At 49.8% G+C, this 8,692-nt stretch overlaps 4 non-coding genes across 4 annotated transcripts; 3 read left to right on the plus strand and 1 right to left on the minus strand.

Moving 5' to 3' along the window:
- The first annotated feature begins 83 nt into the window (after window positions 1–83).
- Window positions 84–156, plus strand: trnat-agu (transfer RNA threonine (anticodon AGU)). The gene has a single exon. It is a non-coding gene; the product is annotated as a tRNA-Thr (tRNA).
- A 542-nt stretch (window positions 157–698) lies between these two features.
- On the plus strand, window positions 699–771 carry trnat-ugu (transfer RNA threonine (anticodon UGU)). The gene has a single exon. It is a non-coding gene; the product is annotated as a tRNA-Thr (tRNA).
- A 2,450-nt stretch (window positions 772–3,221) lies between these two features.
- Window positions 3,222–3,294, minus strand: trnat-cgu (transfer RNA threonine (anticodon CGU)). Its single transcript has one exon. It is a non-coding gene; the product is annotated as a tRNA-Thr (tRNA).
- Window positions 3,295–8,009: 4,715 nt separating this feature from the next.
- trnat-ugu (transfer RNA threonine (anticodon UGU)) lies at window positions 8,010–8,083 on the plus strand. Its single transcript has one exon. It is a non-coding gene; the product is annotated as a tRNA-Thr (tRNA).
- Window positions 8,084–8,692: the final 609 nt, after the last annotated feature.

Consider the following 8,692-nt stretch of genomic DNA (forward strand, 5'->3'; position numbering starts at 1 on the left):
ACAATCTGAGCGTTTCACTGACCCCTCCTCATTCTTCAAACACACAGCACTAACTGGGGAATGACCCACAGACCAGGGCAGGTGGTTCCATAGCTCAGGGGTTAGAGCACTGGTCTAGTAAACCAGGGGTCGTGGGTTCAAATCTCACTGGGGCCTGCTCAAAATTAGTTCAGTATTTAAAGTTATTGTCAGGAGCTTTAATAATAAATATTAAAAAGCTCTGAGATTGACCCTGGAACTACAGGCACTCAATTCCTCTCTTCCCTTCCTCCTCTCTCTATCATTTTTCTCTCTCCCTTCCCCCCTTTCCCCCTCTATCTCTCACCATCCCCCTCTCCTTCTCTCTCGCCTTCCCCCTCACTCTCTCCCTTTTCCCTTCTGACTCTCCCTTTCTCTCTCCCCTTCCTATCTCTCGCTCCCCTTCCACTCTCTCTCTCTCCTTTTCCCTCTCTCTCTCCATTTCCCTGTTGCTCTCACTTTCCCTTTACCCTTTTCAATCTCTCCCTCTGCCTTTCTTCCCCTCTCTCTCCCCTCCCTCCTCTCTCACTCTCTACCCTTCCCGCTACAGGGCTACGGACCGAGAGCTGGAAGGTGGGATTAGGCTGGGTAACTGTTCTTCCGATCAGCACAGACACGATGGGCTGAATGGCCTCCTTGTTAACAATAGTAAATTGCAAACAGGAGCACGTGTCGTAGGTGGCTCCATAGCTCAGGGGTTAGAGCACTGGTCTTGTAAACCAGCGGTCGTGAGTTCAAATCTCACTGGGGCCTACTCAATTTTGGCTTCTGTTTCTAAATTTGCCGTCAATCAGCGACAGGCCGACACCATCAACAGGAACCGACTCGTTTCACAGGTTAAGTGCAGCACTTTCACTTTCCATGACCAGTCTGTAACCACATTGTCATGTGTTCGACTATCAATGCAAGCTGCTCTAAGGTGTACACCTTGAGAACACTGACCACAAGGGGGTGAACTTGTGGGAGACACTCCTAACCTGGACTTGCAGGTATAAAAGGGGAAGCTCCACCCACCTTCATCACTTGAGGTCTTGGTAATGAAGGTAACTGGTCACAGAGTGACCTTCTCTCAAGTCGGGGCCTTGTGTGCATTTGTACTGTAGAGTAAGGACATATCATTGGCGACGAGAAACTGGGATTTAAACCTCGCGAGCATGGCCACTAGCAGCACAGACGAGAGGTACTGTGTTGGTGATGATTGGGACGACTTTATTGAGAGACTACAGCAAAGTTTTGTCACTAAGGAATGGCTGGGACAGGATTCGGCCGACAAACGCAGGGCTCATCTCCTGACGGTTTGTGGATCCAGAACGTACTCCCTGATGAAGGACCTTCTAGCGCCAGAGAAGCCGGCGGACAAGACGTTCGAAGAGCTCAGTAAGTTGATTGGGGAACACCTTGAACCGGTGAGCAGCATGAACATGGCGAGACACTGGTTTTACACGCACCGGCGGTGAGAAGGGCAAAGCGTTCCAGACTTCGTGGCAGACCTCCGGCGACTGGTGAGCCTATGTAAGTTCCCAGATGCATGCAGAGCGGAGATGCTGCAAGACTTTTTTATTGAGGGCATCGGGCACGCTGGGATTTTCAGGAAACTGACTGAGACCAAAGACTTGACCTTGGAAGCGGCGGCTCTGATAGCCCAGACATTTATCTCAGGGGAGGAAGAGACCAGAATGATGTTTGACAAAAATCTTGGCTCAAATGCGGCAAACGACCAGGGAGTCAACATTGTTAACGCGGCACACAGTTCTCTAGGCAGACAGGGCAATCGGACATGCCCCAGCATATAGTCGAACCCGTTCAAGCCGGCCTCAAACGGCCAGGCGGAACGAGCAGTGCAGATAATCAAACAGGGGATGCTCAGAATCCAAGGGGGTTCCCTACAAAGCCGCTTATCACGCCTCCTGTTGGCCAATAGATCCCGACCACACTCGCTCACAGGGGTTCCACCCGCAGAGCTGCTAATGAAAAGGATGCTCAAAACCCGGTTATCCCGTATACACCCTACTATGAAGGAAATTGTTGAGAGCAGGCGCCAGTCACAATATAACTACCATGACAGGAATGCGAGGGCGCGATGTATTGATGTCAATGACCCTGTTTTTGTCCTTAATTACGCTGCAGGGCCCAAATGGCTTGCAGGCACTGTGATTGCCAAAGAAGGGAAGAGGGTTTTGGTCGTTAAACTTACCAATGGACAAATCTGCCGCAAACACGTGGATCAAACTAAAAGGAGGTTCAGCAACCCCATAGAAGAAGCAGAGGAAGAACACGATATAGAGTTCACTCCACGACAGGTGATCGAACTCCGGAACAAAGTGGAGGAGAGCCCAGTCACTGTGGGCAGTCCAGACAGGCCTGAAGCACCGCAAACAGCAGACACTCAGGCCAGCGCCCAACAACCGGAGCCTCAACTCAGGCGCTCTACAAGGGAGTGTAAACCACCAGAGAGACTCAACCTGTGATCCCAATAAGACTTTGGGGGGGGGAGGTGATGTCATGTATTCAACCAGCATTGTAACCCAAGTATAATCTGATCTAAGTTGTACACCGTGAGAACACTGACCACTAGGTGGTGAACTTGTGGGAGTCACTCCTAACCTGGACCTTCAGGTATAAAAGGGGAAGCTCCACCCACTTCCATCACTTGAGGTGTTGGTAATAAAGGTAACTGGTCACAGAGTGACCTACTCTCAAGTATGGGCCTCGTGTGCATTTATACTGTGTAGTAAGGACGTATTACATGTCTTCTTCATATCCAGTCTGAGCACAAATATTTGTTTTAGATTCATTCCTGGAATGTGGCTGTCGCTCTCTGCTCCCACTCTCCCTTCCACCTTCCTCCTCTCCTCTCTTTTCCCATTCCTTTTTGACTCTACTCTTCTCCCTCTCTTTCTCCTTCCTCACTCTCTCCCCTCTCCCTTTTTCCTTCCTCTCCTGTCTTTCCCAGAGCAGCTGGCTCCATAGCTCAATCTCTCACTCTCTGGAGCCAGAAGGGGCAGGGGGGAAAGGAGAGGGGAGCATGTCAGTAGTTATTACATCAATAGTCCACGAGGTGGGGCTCTATTTGAGGAAGAGAGAGGGGAGAAATTTGAACAGGGGAGTCTGTCATTCCAGGGTCGGTCTCAGAGCTGTTTACTATTAAAAATTAAACCCCTGGTTAATTGACGGCGAATTTAAATACTGAGCTAATTTTGAGTAGGCCCCAGTGAGATTTGAACTCACGACCCCTGGTTTACGAGACCAGTGCTCTAACCCCTGAGCTATGGAGCCACCTGTAACACTCAATGTCAAATTTCTATCCCATAATCCTCCTGTGGAGCACCTTGGGACGTTTCACTACGTTAAAGGCGCTATATAAATATACATTATTGTTGGTGTTCCCTCTGTCTCTCCTCTTCCCCGTCTCTCTCTCACTCCTTCCCCTCACTCTCCACTTCCCTCTCTCTCACTCCTTCCCCTCACTCTCCTCTTCCCCGTCTCTCTCTCACTCCTTCCCCTCACTCTCCACTTCCCTCTCTCTCACTCCTTCCCTCTCTCTCACTCCTTCCCCTCACTCTCACTCGTTCCCCTCACTCTCCCCTTCCCTCTCTCTCACTCCTTCCCCTCACTCTCCCCTTCCCTCTCTCTCATTCCTTCCCCTCACTCTCCCCTTCCCTCTCTCTCACTCCTTCCCCTCACTCTCCCCTTCCCTCTCTCTCACTCCTTCCCCTCACTCTCCCCTTCCCTCTCTCTCACTCCTTCCCCTCACTCTCCCCTTCCCTCTCTCTCACTCCTTCCACTCACTCTCCCATTCCCTCTCTCTCACTCCTTCCCCTCACTCTCCCCTTCCCCTCACTCTCCCCTTCCCTCTCTCTCACTCCTTCCCCTCACTCTCCCCTTCCCTCTCTCCTTCCCCTCACTCTCCCCTTCCCTCTCTCTCACTCCTTCCCCTCACTCTCCCCTTCCCTCTCTCTCACTCCTTCCCCTCACTCTCCCCTTCCCTCTCTCTCACTCCTTCCACTCACTCTCCCCTTCCCTCTCTCTCACTCCTTCCCCTCACTCTCCCCTTCCCTCTCTCTCACTCCTTCCCTCTCTCTCACTCCTTCCCCTCACTCTCCCCTTCCCTCTCTCTCACTCCTTCCCCTCACTCTCCCCTTCCCTCTCTCTCACTCCTTCCCCTCACTCTCCCCTTCTCTCTCTCTCACTCCTTCCCCTCACTCTCCCCTTCCCTCTCTCTCACTCCTTCCCCTCACTCTCCCCTTCCCTCTCTCTTCCTCTAATAGAGCCCCACCTAGTGGACTATGGATGTAATAACAACTACTGACACATTCCTCTCTCTCTCCATCTCTCTCTCTCTCTCTCTCCCCTTCCCCCTCTCACTCTCTCCTTCCCTCTCTACATCTTTTTAGCCCTCTCTCCCTTTCCCGCTATCTCGCTTTCCCCGTCTCTCACTCCATCCCCTTTCACTCCCCCTCTCTCCTCTTCCCTCTCTACTTTCATTCTCTCCCCACTTCTTCCGCTCTCTCTCCTTCCTCCTCTATCTTCCCCCTCTCTCCCCTTCCCCCTCTCTTTCCCCTTCCCCCTCTCTCTCACTCCTTCCACACTCTCTTTTCCCTTCCCCTCTCTTTCCTGCTCCTTCCCCTGTCTTTCTCAGGGCAGGTGGCTCCATAGCTCAGGGGTTAGAGCACTGATCTCAATTAACCAGAAGTTGTGAGTTCAAATCTCACTGGGGCCTACTCAAAATTAGCTCAGTATTTAAATTCACTGTCAATTGACAAGGGGTTTAATTATAGATATTAAACAGCACTAAGACTGACCCTGGAACAACCGGCCACTATCTTGCTTTTCCCGTCTCTTACTCATTCCTCTCTCTCTCTCTCTCTCTCTCTATCCCCTCACCTTCATCTCCCACTTCCCTTCCCTTGCTCTACCCAACCCCTTTGAGTGAGAAGGAGAGAGATTGAGGCAGAGTGTGACTGAGTTGCCTTGGGATAGAAACAGAGAAACATAGAAAATAGGTGCAGGAGTAGGCCATTCGGCCCTTCTAGCCTGCACCGCCATTCAATGAGTTCATGGCTGAACATTCAACTTCAGTACCCCATTCCTGCTTTCTCGCCATACCCCTTGATCCCCCTAGTAGTAAGGACCTCATCTAACTCCTTTTTGAATATATTTAGTGAATTGGCCTCAACTACTTCCTGTGGTAGAGAATTCCACAGGTTCACCACTCTCTGGGTGAAGAAGTTCCTCCGCATCTCGGTCCTAAATGGCTTCCCCCTTATCCTTAGACTGTGACCCCTGGTTCTGGACTTCCCCAACATTGGGAACATTCTTCCTGCATCTAACCTGTCTAACCCCGTCAGAATTTTAAATGTTTCTATGAGGTCCCCTCTCATTCTTCTGAACTCCAGTGAATACAAGCCCAGTTGATCCAGTCTTTCTTGATAGGTCAGTCCCGCCATCCCGGGAATCAGTCTGGTGAACCTTCGCTGCACTCCCTCAATAGCAAGAATGTCCTTCCTCAGGTTAGGAGACCAAAACTGTACACAATACTTTTACTACGTGAAAGACCCGATATATCGATGTTGAGAGGCGAATATTGAAGAGACGGAGGCAGGAGTTTGGGGGATGAGACACAATCTGAGCGTTTCACTGACCCCTCCTCATTCTTCAAACACACAGCACTAACTTGGAACAGAGGAGACCTCATTGAGGTGTACAGAATATTGAGGGGCCTGGACATAGTGGATAGTTCGGGTCTATTTCCATTGGTGGAGGGGTCGATTACGAGGGGGCATAGTTTTAAGGTGGTTGCTGGAAGGTTTAGAGGGGATTTGAGGGGGTGGGGGCTTCTTTGTTCAGAGGGTTGTGGGGATCTGGAACTCGCTGCCTGGAAGAGTGGTGGATGCAGAAATCTTCACCACTTTTAAGAAATGGTTGGATGGGCACTTCACCTTCAGTAACCTGCAGGGTTACGGACCTAGAGCTGGTAATTGGGATTAGACTGGATGACCTTTTGTTGGACGGAGCAGATACGATGGTAAGTACTGCAGGGAATCGAATGCGGCCCGGGTGTGATCTGCTGGACTAGTGTCGATCGCCTGGATGGGTCGGAGAGGAATTTTCCCAGATTTTTTCTCCCTAAATTGGCCTGGGTTTTTATCTGTTTTTTGCCTGTCCTAGGAGGTCACAGGGCTCCGGTTGGGGTGGAGTGTAGGATGTTTCAGTGTAAGGGGTGTCGCAGTTGTGTGGGGCGGACTGGTTGGGCTGGGTGCTCTATACCTGTCCGCCATTGTTCATAGGTTTATATGTAACCTTCAGGGCTGCTGACCGAGGGCCATGTGGCTCTGATGAAATGCATCCCAGGGTATTAAAAGAGATGGCGGAAGTTATAGCAGATACATTCGTTATAATCTACCAAAATTCTCTGGACTCTGGGGAGGTACCAGCGGATTGGAAAGCAGCTAATGTAACGCCTCTGTTTAAAAAAGGGGGCAGACAAAAGGCAGGTAACTATAGGCCGGTTAGTTTAACATCTGTCATGGGAAAATGCTTGGAACTATCATTAAGGAAGAAATAGCGGGACATCTAGATAGGAATAGTGCAATCAAGCAGATGCAGCATGGATTCATGAAGGGGAAATCATGTTTAACTAATTTACTGGAATTCTTTGAGGATATAACGAGCATGGTGGATAGAGGTGTACCGATGGATGTGGTGTATTTAGATTTTCAAAAGGCATTCGATGCCACACAAAAGGTTACTGCAGAAGATAGAGGTACGCGGAGTCAGAGGAAATGTATTAGCATGGATCGAAAATTGGCTGGCGAACAGGAAGCAGAGAGTCGGGATAATTGGGTCCTTTTTGGGTTGGAAATCGGTGGTTAGTGGTGTGCCACAGGGATCGGTGCTGGGACCACAACTGTTTACAATATACATAGATGACCTGGAAGAGGGGACAGAGTGTAGTGTAACAATATTTGCAGATGACACAAAGATTAGTGGGAAAGCGGGTTGTGTAGAGGACACAGAGAGGCTGCAAAGAGATTTGGGTAGATTAAGCGAATGGGCTAAGGTTTGGCAGATGGAATACAATGTCGGAAAGTGTGAGGTCATCCACCTTGGGAAAAAAAACAGTAAAAGGGAATATTATTTGAATGGGGAGAAATTACAACATGCTGAGGTGCAGAGGGACCTGGGGGTCCTTGTGCATGAAACCCAAAAAGTTAGTTTGCAGGTGCAGCAGGGAATCAGGAAGGAGAATTGAATGTTGGCCTTCATTGTGAGAGGGATGGAGTACAAAAGCAGGGAGGTCCTGCTGCAACTGTATAGGGTATGGGTGAGGCCGCACCTGGAGTACTGCGTGCAGTTTTGGTCACCTTAAGGAAGGATATACTAGCTTTGGAGGGGGTACAGAGACGATTCACTAGGCTGATTCCGGAGATGAGGGGGTTACCTTATGATGATAGATTGAGTAGACTGGGTCTTTACACGTTGGAGTTCAGAAGGATGAGGGGTGATCTTATAGAAACATTTAAAATAATGAGAGGGATAGACAAGATAGAGGCGGAGAGGTTGTTTCCACTGGTCGGGGAGAGTAGAACTAGGGGGCACAGCCTCAAAATACGGGGGAGCCAATTTAAAACCGAGTTGAGAAGGAATTTCTTCTCCCAGAGGGTTGTGAATCTGTGGAATTCTCTGCCCAAGGAAGCAGTTGAGGCTAGCTCATTGAATGTATTCAAAGTCACAGATAGATAGATTTTTAACCAATAAGGGAATTAAGGGTTACGGGGAGCGGGCGGGTAAGTGGAGCTGAGTCCACGGCCAGATCAGCCGTGATCTTATTGAATGGCGGAGCAGGCTCGAGGGGCTAGATGGCCTACTCCTGTTCCTAATTCTTGTCTTCTTTGTCGGCCAGCGTGGACACAATGGGCCGAAATGGCCTCCTTCTGCGCTGGAAGTTTCTATGGTTATAACTGGGGAGTGACTCACAAACCAAGGCAGGTGGCTCCATAGCTCAGGGGTTAGAGCACTGGTCTTGTAAACCAGGGGGTCGTGAGTTCAAATCTCACTGGGGCCTCCTCAAAATTAAAATGGAATTTTAAATTCACCGTCAATTAAAAAACAGGTTTCCTGTGATCAAGCACCACCCAGTGAACTCCTGATGTATAATGAAAATGGACTATTTTCTTGACTGAAGCAGGACCCCGAGGTGCATGAAACCCTGAAAAAATGTGTGCGTTCCCATCAAGCCAAAGTGAGTAGCACAGTGCATGTGCCTGCCATCTTGGTCCAGAAACAAAGTGAGCAATGTCAATGTCTGTGGAACTGAACCCAGCCAGAGTCAGCACCGACAGTGGAGGGGAACCAGTGAGTGCAGAACTGAACCCAGCCAGAGTCAGCATCTTCGGTGGAGGAGAGGGAGAGAATAAAAGCTCACGGGGTTGGGGGTGGTATATTAGCATGGCTAGAGGATTGGCTAACTGACAGGAAACAGAGAGTCGGGATAAATGGTTCATTCTCGGGTTGGCAATCAGGAACTAGTGGGCTGCCGCAGGGATCAGTGCCGGGACCCCAACTATTTACAATCTGTATTAACGACTGGGAGGAAGGGACTAAGTGTAACGTAGCCAAGTTTGCCAATGATACAAAGATGGGAGGAGGGGCAAAGTGTGAGGAGGACACACAG

This window comes from Pristiophorus japonicus, unplaced genomic scaffold (assembly GCF_044704955.1).
Source record: "Pristiophorus japonicus isolate sPriJap1 unplaced genomic scaffold, sPriJap1.hap1 HAP1_SCAFFOLD_1237, whole genome shotgun sequence".
NCBI lineage: Eukaryota > Metazoa > Chordata > Chondrichthyes > Pristiophoridae > Pristiophorus > Pristiophorus japonicus.